At 47.4% G+C, this 13,278-nt stretch overlaps 1 pseudogene; it reads right to left on the bottom strand.

The window, feature by feature from the left end:
* Positions 1-2,940: 2,940 nt before the first annotated feature.
* LOC144762090 (uncharacterized) lies at positions 2,941-5,856 on the bottom strand (annotated as a pseudogene).
* Between the last annotated feature and the right edge of the window lie 7,422 nt (positions 5,857-13,278).

Here is a 13,278-nt window from a genome sequence, read left to right on the forward strand (position 1 = left end):
AACAGCAGTTTAGACGTAGGACTGAGGTCATCTAGGTCTCTACTGCATGTGTTAGACTTAATTAGGTTTGCCAGCTAGCTCAGAGGTCACTAGAAACGTTCTTGAATGTTCAGGAAGGAGTTAACTTTCCTGATTAGACAAGAAGGGATTAGTTTCTGACAACCGCATAAACATGACAACTTTGCTCCCCCCAAAATAAGGAGTGTATCTCCAGAGTCCTGTGAAAACAATAGATAGCTATTTCACTCAGTCAATCGTGCATGCTTAGTTTCACCAGAGTGCAGAGAAATAGAGAGACGGGCGTTTTCAATAAAAGGTGTTATTTATTGAGCCGTCCTCTTTCTGATGCAAGAAAAGTGAGTTGCCACAATTGCAATACTTATCATGAAGTAAAGTGCTACAGTAAAAGTAGTATTATGAAATAATACTGTAAAAGCATTGATATGGTTTCTGAGCCATATGATACTTTAAAATGGATAAAATATATACATACATAAAAACATTGACTAACGTACTCAACTGGTGCTTCTAAGATACGCCTACCCCGGTGTACCTGACCTAAGCCTAATACGTGGGAAGGAGTAAGTAAGTTGCAGTTTAAGTTAAGTTGTTTTTTTGCCAAGAATCTGAATCAAGAATTTTCTTAAGATCTAATCAGCTCTGTACCTTGGTTTTTAAAATGAAGGAGGTCTTGTATCTCTCTCTCAGGACTCGATCTCCCAGCAACCCGCAAGGGTGACTGGAAACACCGGAGCTGGAATTTCTCGGCAGGAGAAAAGACAGCGTCTCTCTCAGTGCGTCAAATAGGAGGGTCGGCTTCCTTCAGCACTCGCATCAGCTGGGCGTCGGGCAAGTAGATAGCCGCTCTGCTCCAAACCACCGTGTGTTTGCTTAAGGCAACGTTGGTATATTTATACCTGAAAGGTGCCGAGTTTGACGTAAGGTTGGACATAAGACGTCACTAAGAACTAACAGTTCTCTCTGGACTCCATCAGTTCTTGTGCAAATCAAAACAAAAGCAGGGGGAATTCCCGGGCTTCTGGAGGCTTGGTTTGTTTAAAGAACGCGTTGTACTTTCGAGGAGTCTATGGGAGTAGCCTTGCCGTATTTGGACTGCATGGGCTATGACTAAATATGGACATGATTCTTATGCCTTTATAAGGATATGTTTTGTTATAACCACACAAGGGCATGAATCGGGAATATTTAATTAGGGTCCTAGATACATTCACAACAAGACAGAGAGCCTTTATGGTGTGCCTCCCCTCAGTCAGCAGCATCACTCTGAGTCCCTGCCTGGCACCCTGCTCTCATGTCTTATGTTGCCTTTCAGCCAACCTAGCTCAGAAGGATCACCAGAGGCCCGCTCCGATGCAGAATGTCATGCCAACCCCAGGCTCAACTCCAGCAACAGTTTCACAGGGCCCCCTGGAGCCAAAAAAGAACTCAGGGGTCTTACTCTCACCATCCACAGCTGCTGCTCCAGCAAGGACTCACCCCCGCCCCAGTGCAGGTTAGAGGCAGAGGTCAAGTCCGGATGGCGCATGCCCAGCCTAACACCCTCCAGGCCACTCCGACTAAACTATGGGCTGAGTCCATCCACTGGCTCCAACAGGCCTCTGCAATGGATGGCTGCCATCCAGTCACTAGCGGTAGGCTCTGGTCCTGCCGCAGCCCCCAATCGCCGGCAGGGCTTCTGTGTCCGGCACTTGTATATTATCAGGACAGGATGATGCTCACCTTAGAGGACCCTTTCCGGGCCCCTCCAATACTGACACAGGTCACACCCGCCTACTGACTTCAGCAGCCCTCAGCCACATTGGTCCACCGACTGCACTCCTGTGGCGTGTTTAGGCTTTGCCATGGTCTTCAGCCTTTAGTTGGGCACACGCACCCCTCGTTGGTGCTGTTAGCAGGAGTTATGCTGCTAGATTACGGTCTGTGTATAAGGATAGTGCAGGATTATCGTGCTTGGTCCGGGAGCTCCACAGAGGCACATCTAGTCTGCCATCTCATCAGGCCACGCCCCTAAATGAATGTGTTTTTCTGTCTCAGTGCAGAATCAGTTAGAAGGCTCAAACAGATAGCAATCTGCATTACATATAATATGGAGTATAAAGGCTGCATTGAATTCACCATATACCCTCATTTCTGTGATTTGTATGCTGACGAGTGCTGTCAATTGATAAGTGCTCTCAATTGAGCTGTTCTGTGCTCTTTAGTCGCTCTAAAACTATTAGTTCTACTTATATATTTGCCAAATTTCCCAGAGTTTGGTTTTTAATAATTTGGTCATCCTACCCTTCATCCATTGTGTGATATGAGATAACCCACTAGAGTGCACTTTATAGTAAATACTTTCTCACATTCATTTCATTCTAGTGGTTTCTGTCTGGTGTGAGCTTTCATGTTACATTATATATTCCTTTCTAATGAATGTCTTGTCCGAGTCAGAAAACTCTTGTTTTGTGCCTGGTGGGCACACTGAGCCTCGTCACATTCAAACACATTCATAAGTGTTCTCTCAGGTGTGGACATTCTGATGACCTAGTATGTTTCCTTTCATAATTACATTTTGATCACATTTGGTACATTCGTATGGTTTCTCCCCAGTGTTGGTGTCCTGCTATTGCATTAGCTTATTATTTCTAAATCACATTGTCACATTCAGCAAGTTCATATGATTCCTTCCCCTTGTGGAGATGCAGATGTTTATTTAGTGATGAGTTTATGATGAAAGTATTTTCACATTCAGTAAATTTAATAGAGTTCTCACCAGTGTTAGATTTCAAATAATATAGTAGCCCAGTCTATGTAATGTATGCTGCGTCACATTTAGTACACTGATGTGGCTTCGCCCTGTGGAAAATGTCAAATCAGAAAACAGTCTTCCTTTTGGTGATTAAATGACTTGTCATATTAGGGCTCATTCCGATCAGCGGAGTGGTTTCCACCCCGTATGAACCTACCAATCTAAAAATAGTCCTCACCTTTCAACAAATGCTTTGTCAGATTGAGTACATTGATAGAATTTCGCCCTGGTATGAATTCACATGGTTTCTCTTCTGTTTGGGTTCCATGATATTGCAGTGTTGTTTCTAATGAATGTCCTGTAACACCAATTACAAGCAAATGGTTACTTCCCGGTGTGGATTTTCTGAGATGGTTCTAATAGGTGCTTTAAATCGAATGCCTTGTCCTATTCAGTAGATCAATAGGGTCTTTCCCGTGGACTTTCTGATGCTGCATTAGGATGTTCTTTGCAACAAATGTCTTGTAACATTCTGTACATTCATATAGTTTCTCCCCAGTGTGGACTTTCAGAAGTAGCATTAGGCAGTCCCTTGGAAAACCCTTTTCACATTCACTTCAATCATATTGTTTTTCGCCAGTGTGGATTTTCTGATGTTGCACTAGCTTGTGCTTTAAAGTGAATGCCTTTTCACATTCAGTACATTTATACAGTTTCTCTCCTGTGTGGACGTTCAGATGTTGCATTAGGTGTGTCTTTCTCCTAAATGCCTTGCCACATTCAATACATTGATATGGTCGCTCTCCTGTGTGGGTTTTCTGATGTTCCCACAACTGGTGTTTTCTACTATATGCTTTGTCACATTCAGTGCATTTATATGGTTTCTCTCCAGTGTGGGTATTCTGATGTACCATTAAGTGTTGTTTTCTGAAGAATGCTTTGTCACACTCACTACAACAATAGCGTTTGTTTCGGGTATGGATTTCCTGATGTTGTTCTAGTTGGTGCTTTAGCGTGTATGCTTTGTCACATTCAGTACATTTATACGGTGTCTCTCCAGTGTGAACTTTCTGATGTCGCGTTAGGCTTCCCTTTGCAAAAAATGCCTTGTCACATTCATGGCATTGATATTTCTTCCCAGTGTGGGTTTCTTGATGTTGCATTAACCGCTATTTTGTAATAAACGCCTTCTCACATTCACTGCAGCCAAATGGTTTCTTTCCAGTGTGTCTTTTCTGATGTATTAAAAGGGTGTGCTTTGCAGTGAATGCCTTGCCACAGTCAGAGCAATCATATGGTTTCTCTCCATTGTGAGTTTTCTGATGTTGCTTTAATTCCCCTTTTGTAACAAATGCCTTCTCACATTCACTACAACCATATGGTTTCACTCCAGAGTGGAATTTTTGATGCTGTTTTAATTGCAATTTTGTAAAAAACGCCTTCTTACATTTACCACAACGGTATGGTTTCTCCCCAGAGTGGAATTCCTGATGTTGGTTTAATTGCAATTTTGTAACAAAAGCCTTTTCACATTCTCTACAAGCAAATGGTTTCTCTCCGGTGTGGATTCTCTGATGTCGCAAGAGATAGGTTTTTGTAAAGAAGGGTTTCTCACATTCACTACAACTATATGGTTTGTCTCCGGTGTGGATTTTCTGATGTTGCAAGAGATAGCTTTTTGCAATGAATGCCCTGTCACCTTCAGTGCATTCATATGGTTTCTCTCCAGTATGGCATCTCTGATGTAGAATAAGGGCTCCTTTTGTAATGAATGCCTTGTCACATTCAGTGCATTTATATAGTTTCTCTCCAGTGTGCACTCTCTGATGTCGTATTAGGGATGCACTTGTACTGAAAGCCTTGTCACACTCACTGCATTCATATGGTTTCTCTCCAGTGTGGACTCTCTGATGTCGTATTAGTTCTCTGTTAGTAATGAATGCCTTGTCACATTCACTGCAACCGTATGGTTTATTTCCACTATGGATTTTCTGATGTTGGTTTAACAGTGCTTTTGTGAAGAATGTCTTGTCACATGCAGCACATTCATACGGGTTTTCCCCATTGTGGATTGCATAATGTCGATGTACCTCTCCCCTTGTAACAAATGCCTTGTTACATTCAGTACAGTTATATGGTTTCTCCCCTGTGTGGACTGTATGGTGTCGTATTAGCTCTTTTTTTGTAATGAATGCCTTGTCACATTCTGTACATTTATATGGTTTCTCTCCAGTGTGGATTTTCAAATGTCGCATTAGGGATTCCTTTTCAACGAATGCCTTGTCACATTCAGTACATTTATATGGCTTCTCTTCGGTATGCATTTTCCAATGTCGCATCAGGTTTGCCTTTGCAGCAAATGCCTGGTCACATTCTGTACATTTAAATGGTTTCTCCCCAGTGTGTATATTCAGATGCTGCATTAGGTTTGTGTTTGAAATGAATGCCTTTTTGCGTTCTGTACATTTATATGGTTTCTCTTCCGTGTGAATTTTCAGATGATGCATTAGCGCTCCCTTAGCAACGAATGCCTTGTCACATTCACTACAACAAAAGGGTTTCACTCCAGTGTGGAATTTCTGATGTTGCTTTAACAACTCTTTTCTATAGAATGCCTTGTCACATTCTGTACATTTATATGGCTTCTCTCCAGAGTGAATTTTCAGAAGTCGCATTAAGTTTGCCTTTCTGATGAATATCTTGTCACATTCTCTACATTCATGGGGCTTTTTCCCAATGTGGATGTTTTGTTGTCGTATTAAGTCTGTCTTTGTAATGAATGCTGGATTACATTCAGTTAGGTTAAAAGGTTTCCCATCAGCATAACCATTCTGATATGCCTGCAAGTTGCCTTTTGTAGTGAATGTGTTTTCCTCAGCAGGGCTTGTCTGTTGTCCCGGTAGGTGTCCTTTTGCATGCACTGCCTTCTGACATTCAGTACATTAATGTAACTTCTTCCAGGTGTCAAGACTTGTTTGATTGAATGTCTGCCCACATTCCCTGCATTTACATGTTCTGAGTCTTGCTTGGGCGACCTTGTGTACTTGTAGACGGCCAGTGGCCCTGAATGTTTTATCACATTCTGAATACTTATGTCTTTCCATTGCGTGAGATTTATGTTCAAACCCGTCTTATAATAAATACATATTGTCTTTCTTCTATGCTGACTTCATCCACTCTTTATAGAATGCTATAAGAAACAGCTTTGAGTGTTTTAGTACATTTAGAAAGTTCTCTGTTCCCTAGTGTCTCTCACGTTAGTCTTTTCAAGCAGAGTATTTGTTTTCATGCTACTTCATTGTATAGATTAAGATATCTTTTTGTTTTTTGAACGGATCTTCATGGGATGAATTTTCAATGCCCAGCCTTGCAGACTTTTGCTTTAAAAAAATATATCCTAATGCCCTTTCCATCTTCCATTCCTAAAGCATTCCTTTCACCTGTAACAAAAAAAAGCAAGTCAATATAAAGAAACTGTAATTATGACCTAATGCTATCTAGAAAGACTTATACTGCACATTTAAAACAAAGTGAAAGAAACTCTGCAATACATTTAGTCTTTCCTGTTTTCAGTTTTTGATGTGAACTGCAGCGGGGGTTTGTCAGTATAAAATCAGTGGTTATTAACGTTTAGGTGTTTTTAAACAGTACAAATATATTTGCACAGTTTCTATCTAGTCCTTTTACAGTAGAGATCACCAACCTTTTGTGTACTTAGAGCTACTCATGTTCAATTAAAATCATTGTGAGCTACTATTATTTGTGTTGATATAGTAACCACATCAGGCAAGATCACATTAGTGCCCCCCCCCATGCAAGATTACTCACAGTGATCACTTCAGTACATCCGGCAGGACTGACAGCAGTAAAGTAAAAAAAACCTTTTCAGATTGGAATGCCTCCATAAGGTTAATATGACATCCATAGCTGCCCCTGCCCCTAGCATTAAGGTAGTAATATCAGTAATAGTGTATGATTTATCACTCAGATAGTAGCTTTACATATATTTTGGACATTCAGACATTTTTGTCTCTAAACATTAACTTATGAGTTCTGAAAACACTTTTTTGTCTTGAATACACTCATTAGGTCTGTAGATATTAATTCAACAAAGAAAAACGTTCCAATTTAGTAGGCTGGGATGCACATAAGAGAGCTACTTCTATCTAGTTGGAGAGCTACCAGTAGATCACAAGCTACTAGTTGGAGAAGCCTGTTTTAGAAACGTTTGCTTTAATTATTGTTTGCTTTGTGCACGGACATTGTAGGATAAATATAGTGTATGTGAGGTCTTCCATCATGTGGGTATGCCACGGAACAATACTACTCACTTGTATTACTTTTGCCCAGGACCACCTCTGACCAAAGGGGAAAGAAGGAGATTCACTCACTAGTACAGTACATGCCCGGGGCAGCACATGACCAACCCCTCACCAAGACCTGCCCATCTGAAGATAACAAAGTATGAAACATATCAAAGGTGACCAAGCACTGGGCTGCAACTTGTCATGCAAAAAAGCACTCTACAGCGGGTAAAAGATGTGTTTGCTTACATGTAGCATCATGCATTGGAAATGGCTAGGACAGTCTTGCTAGAATTAGTGTGCAACTCAATCCCTTGTTAATCTTTTGAGCTCATGGTGCTTACGGTTTGTTCTAGGCCAGTCATCGCTGACTGGCACTGGGTTCATCCACAGAGACTTACTTACTTCTTAGTTTTAAGCCTCAGATTCTACATGAAAGCACATTTATGCTGAAACAAAATAAATACACATAACCCAGAAAGGTAGGCTGCTCTAAAAGTAGCTAGAATACTGAATTTGGTAAGAAGTCATTCGTGTAGATCAGTGGTCCTTAACTGTGGTCCGTGGACTCCTGGAGGTCCACAGCGCATATTCAGGGGGAGGCAGACTGATATCTCTAACCATTATTATACGCCAATCATAAGCATTTTGAGCTAAATAATTGTATAAAAACAGATTCGCCTATAAAGATATTGGGTTCATCACGTAACAATAATACTTATTTTAAGTCAGTACGGTATAACCTTCCCGATGTGTTTGAAAAATGTCTTAATAGAATCCATAAATATATGGTTAAAAAATAATAACAATTAGTATAATGTTTTTAGTTGGAATCTTCTGCTACTTCATGCTGGAGCATGTGTTAATGCACAACAACCTGAACTAGCAATCAGCTGTTACTAATAACAATGCTTCACTCTTTATGATTTTCTGGAAACACATATGTATTTTCACACTTAGAAAGCCAGTGTTCTAAGCCCTCTGTGATCTATGACTTATGTACACTTAGACAGCCCAAAAGAGTCTTCCAGGCTGCATGTACTCCCACCCGCTGCTTTACATGAGCAGCACTTACAGACTCCAAGCACTTTCAATGTATTTTGAAAGGGGGCTTTCCCGCACTTTTCATCAGAGCTAAAATATTTCCATAAGTAAAGTACCACTTCTACCACTTCTGAGTAGCAGAATCAACATTATTGGTCTTTTAGTTTTAGGCAATAATGGCCTTTGCCTACTTTTGACATTAAAACCCTGCGTGGCCACCAGCTTTGTCCATAAAATGTTTGATTGTTGCCCAGTCTGTCCAAGGCCAATGCCAATCCCTGCAGGACCTTCTCCACTCTGAGCCCCTTCATCCTCTAGGATATTTGCAGCGTCATTTTAGGACTTAGAGGGATCAGGCTTCCTCATTCTGTTCTGCACATATTTACCAAACCTTCCAGAAAGGATGGTTAATTCCTCACAAGCAAGTCTTGAGGAATAAATCTCCTTCCTCTATTTGACATCTGAGGCAGGATGGGCCAGGGCTATGCTGTGTTCACCACAGCTGTGGTGGGGTTAAAGGAGCCCTATGAAAATAAGTAATTTGAATGGTATTATACAATACCCGGTTGAAAGCGTACCTTCTCTAGCCATCCTCTGCATGAAAGAGAACATCTTCCAGGGGCCCAGATCCCCCTCACATGCTACCGACAGCTTATTAAACGTGTCTGGGATATATACGATGACAACCTTGTTTATTGCAGATATTCTACCGCTCTGGGGTAATTGTAAAATAGCAATTGTGGCCTCTAGTAAACTAAAGGTGGGAATCTCTTCAATGCTAGACAAATATAGTATGATGTCACGTCGGAGCTGCAGATAGAAAATGAACGGTACCTGCTGCAAGAGAACAAATGTCTCACTTTTCTCTGCAAAAATATTACCTAGTTTGAAATAGGGATATAATTTAGAGTAGAGCAAAGATTGCCCTATTCTTTAAAACCTTTTAATCCAATGTTTTTTGAAAAATGAACTATAAGTAATAAAGACAATTGTAAAATATTGAGTATTTTAATGTGGAGATAATTTTGTGATTTCCATTACTACTAAGGCTCCCCCTTTCAGTTTTTACTGATATTTGCAGAAATATAGAGACAATGTGTTGTCTGTCTGTATTTATTTGTTATACTTTTTTAAGATTTTACATATTAACATGTGTGCATTTCAAGACCGACAAAATGATGATATATTCATGTATTTTGGTAGTTACAGTCATTGGCCTATTCACGGTCGTCCCGCACTCCATTGTCTGTAGGGGGCCCCATAGAACCCTTCACCTCTTGCCCCCCCCAGGGGGCCCATAGAACCCTTCACCTCCTGCCCCCCCCTCCCCCCAGGGGGCCCCATAGAACCCTTCACCTCCTGCCCCCCCCCAAGGGGCCCATAGAACCCTTCACCTCCTGCCCCCCCCAGGGGGCCCCATAGAACCCTTCACCTCCTGCCCCTTCCTCCACAGGGGGCCCCATAGAATCCTTTACCTCTGCCACTCCCCCCCAGGGGGCCCAATAGAATCCTTCACCTCCTGCCCCCCCAGGGGGCCCCATAGAATCCTTCACCTCCTGCCCGCCCCAGGGGGACCCATAGAATCCTTCACCTCCTGCCCCCCAGGGGGCCCATAGAATCCTTCACCTCCTGCCCCTCCCCCCCAGGGGGCCCATAGAACCCTTCCCCTCCTGCCCCTCCCCCCAGGGGCCCCATAGAATCCTTCCCCTCCTGCCCCTACCCCCCCTGGGCCCCATAGAACCCTTCCCCTCCTGCCCCTCCCCCCCAGGGGGCCCCATAGAACTCTTCCTCCCCTGCCCCTCCTCTCCCCCCGGGCCTCATAGAATCCTTTACCTCCTGCCCCTCCCCCCCAGGGGCCCCATAGAACCCTTCCCCTCCTGCCCCTCCCCCCGGGCCCCCATAGAATCCTTCACCTCCTGCCCCTCCTCCCAGGGGGCCCCAATGAACCCTTCCTCCCCTGCCCCCCCTGGGCCCCATAGAATGATTTACCTCCTGCCCCTCCCCCCCAGTGGGCCCCATAGAATCCTTCACCTCCTGCCCCCCCCAGGGGGCCCCACAGAACCCTTCCTCCCCTGCCCCCCCCCCAGGGGGTCCCATAGAATCCTTAACCTCCTGCCCCTCCCCCCCAGGGGAGCCCATAGAACCCTTCACCTCCTGCCCCTCCCCCCCGGGGCCCCATAGAATCCTTCACCTTCTGCCCCTCCCCCCAGGGGGCCCCATAGAACCCTTCACCTCCTGCCCCTCCCCCCAGGGGGCCCATATAACCCTTCACCTCCTGCCCCTCCCCCCCCAGGGGAGCCCATAGAATCTTTCACCTCCTGCCCCTCCACCTCAGGGGGCCCCATAGAACCCTTCACCTCTCCCCCCGGGGCCCCATAGAATCCTTCACCTCCTGCCCCTCCCCCAGGGGGCCCCATAGAACCCTTCACCTCCTGCCCCTCCCCCCAGGGGCCCCATAGAACCCTTCACCTCCTGCCCCTCCCCCCAGGGGCCCCATAGAACCCTTCACCTCCTGCCCCTCCCCCCAGGGGGCCCATAGAACGCTTCACCTCCTGCCCCTCCCCCCGGGCCCCATAGAATCCTTCACCTCCTGCCCCTCCCCCCAGGGGGCCCATAGAACGCTTCACCTCCTGCCCCTCCCCCCTGGGCCCCATAGAATCCTTCACCTCCTGCTCCTCCACCCCAGGGGGCCCCATAGAACCCTTCACCTCTCCCCCCGGGGCCCCATAGAATCCTTCACCTCCTGCCCCTCCCCCCAGGGAGCCCATAGAACCCTTCCCCTCCTGCCCCCCCAGGGGCCCCATAGAATCCTTCCCCTCCTGCCCCTCCCCCCCAGGGGGCCCATAGAATCCTTCCCCTCCTGCCCCTCCCTCCAGGGGGCCCCATAGAATCCTTCACCTCCTGCCCCTCCCCTCCCCCCCAGGGGCCCCATAGAATCCTTCACCTCCTGCCCCTCCCCCCCAGGGGGCCCATAGAACCCTTCCCCTCCTGCCCCCCCCCAGGGGCCCCATAGAATCCTTCACCTCCTGCCCCTCCCCCCCAGGGGGCCTATAGAACCCTTCCCCTCCTGCCCCCCCCCAGGGGCCCCATAGAATCCTTCCCCTCCTGCCCCTCCCCCCAGGGGGCCCATAGAACTCTTCCTCCCCTGCCCCTCCTCTCCCCCCGGGCCCCATAGAATCCTTCACCTCCTGCCCCTCCCCCAGGGGGCCCCATAGAACCCTTCACCTCCTGCCCCTCCCCCCAGGGGCCCCATAGAACCCTTCACCTCCTGCCCCTCCCCCCAGGGGCCCCATAGAACCCTTCACCTCCTGCCCCTCCCCCCAGGGGGCCCATAGAACGCTTCACCTCCTGCCCCTCCCCCCGGGCCCCATAGAATCCTTCACCTCCTGCCCCTCCCCCCAGGGGGCCCATAGAACGCTTCACCTCCTGCCCCTCCCCCCTGGGCCCCATAGAATCCTTCACCTCCTGCTCCTCCACCCCAGGGGGCCCCATAGAACCCTTCACCTCTCCCCCCGGGGCCCCATAGAATCCTTCACCTCCTGCCCCTCCCCCCAGGGAGCCCATAGAACCCTTCCCCTCCTGCCCCCCCAGGGGCCCCATAGAATCCTTCCCCTCCTGCCCCTCCCCCCCAGGGGGCCCATAGAATCCTTCCCCTCCTGCCCCTCCCTCCAGGGGGCCCCATAGAATCCTTCACCTCCTGCCCCTCCCCTCCCCCCCAGGGGCCCCATAGAATCCTTCACCTCCTGCCCCTCCCCCCCAGGGGGCCCATAGAACCCTTCCCCTCCTGCCCCCCCCCAGGGGCCCCATAGAATCCTTCACCTCCTGCCCCTCCCCCCCAGGGGGCCTATAGAACCCTTCCCCTCCTGCCCCCCCCCAGGGGCCCCATAGAATCCTTCCCCTCCTGCCCCTCCCCCCAGGGGGCCCATAGAATCCTTCCCCTCCTGCCCCTCCCCCCCCAGGGGAGCCCATAGAATCCTTCACCTCCTGCCCCTCCACCCCAGGGGGCCCCATAGAACCCTTCACCTCCCCCCCCCCGGGTGTCCACTGACCCCCCTGCCCCAGGGTCTGGCTCAGCTCTCTCTGGTGCTTGTGAAATCCCATCAACACAAACCGTGATGACGCTGCACTCACCCCTGACCCGGGGATCCTGCTCTGTCTGCAGCAAACCCGGGGTCAGGGGTCAGATATCCGTGCAGCACACTGGTCGCACTCCGCATGCGCAGACCCTTAAACGTCAGTCTTGATGCCAACTAGTAGCTGAAGATCTGCGCATGCGCAGTTAACATTCGATCTTTTCACAAACACCTAACCCGAGTTGCGCATGCGCAGATCTACACTCACACCTTCACTGCGCTCACTTCCTCATAAAACCGTAGCCAGTGGATGGCGCATGCGCAGATCCGCATTCACTACCTCCGGAAGTGACGTCCTCTGTTGCCGCAGCCAAGACGTGTGCGTCGCAGACAGTGGCGCTGCAGCCCCGGGGGCGCCTCGAAGCGGAGGCTTCATCTCCAGGCGCTGTGAGGCTGGTGAGTCAGAGGGGAGGCTGGGGGGGAGGGGTGTCGTGTCATAGGATGGGGAGGGGGAGGGGGGTTCATCTCTGTCATCGAGCATTGACCCAAAGACACTTCCAAATGTAATCCACGCCCTCTCTGTTATCTGAAGGAAGACCTCCCACTGTTGAATATTCTATTCTCCTTGACTATGGCAGTGCCTTCCAGTGTGTTCATGTGGTTGGAGTGTTTGCCATTTATTGCAGTTTTATCCTTGTACCTGTGTCTGGTTCTCTTTTGTAACATGCACACGTCACTTTTCTCTTGTAACACACTGTTTGCTCCTCTTGCATTTTGTTTGCTTTTGATACTTGCACAAGTGCCACCATTGCCTACGTAACGTTTGTTCTTGTGTTTCAGTGTCCGCCATTTATTGCAGTATTTTACCTCACAATTGTCACTTTTTCCTCCTGTAATGTAACGTTTGCTTTTGTAATTTGTTCACTTGTTATGTTTTCACGTATCATTACTGTTCCTAATCATTACTGTTCCTATTGTGAAGCGCTCTGACACCTTCGGGTAAAGTCCGTGCTATATTAAAACGCATAGATTTCACCCATGCAAAGTCTCTTGGCTTTGCCAATGTTTGTTCAGATATGCTGCACAGCACTGTGGACTGCTGTGA

This window comes from Lissotriton helveticus, chromosome 6 (genome assembly GCF_964261635.1).
Source record: "Lissotriton helveticus chromosome 6, aLisHel1.1, whole genome shotgun sequence".
Classification (NCBI taxonomy): Eukaryota; Metazoa; Chordata; class Amphibia; order Caudata; family Salamandridae; genus Lissotriton; species Lissotriton helveticus.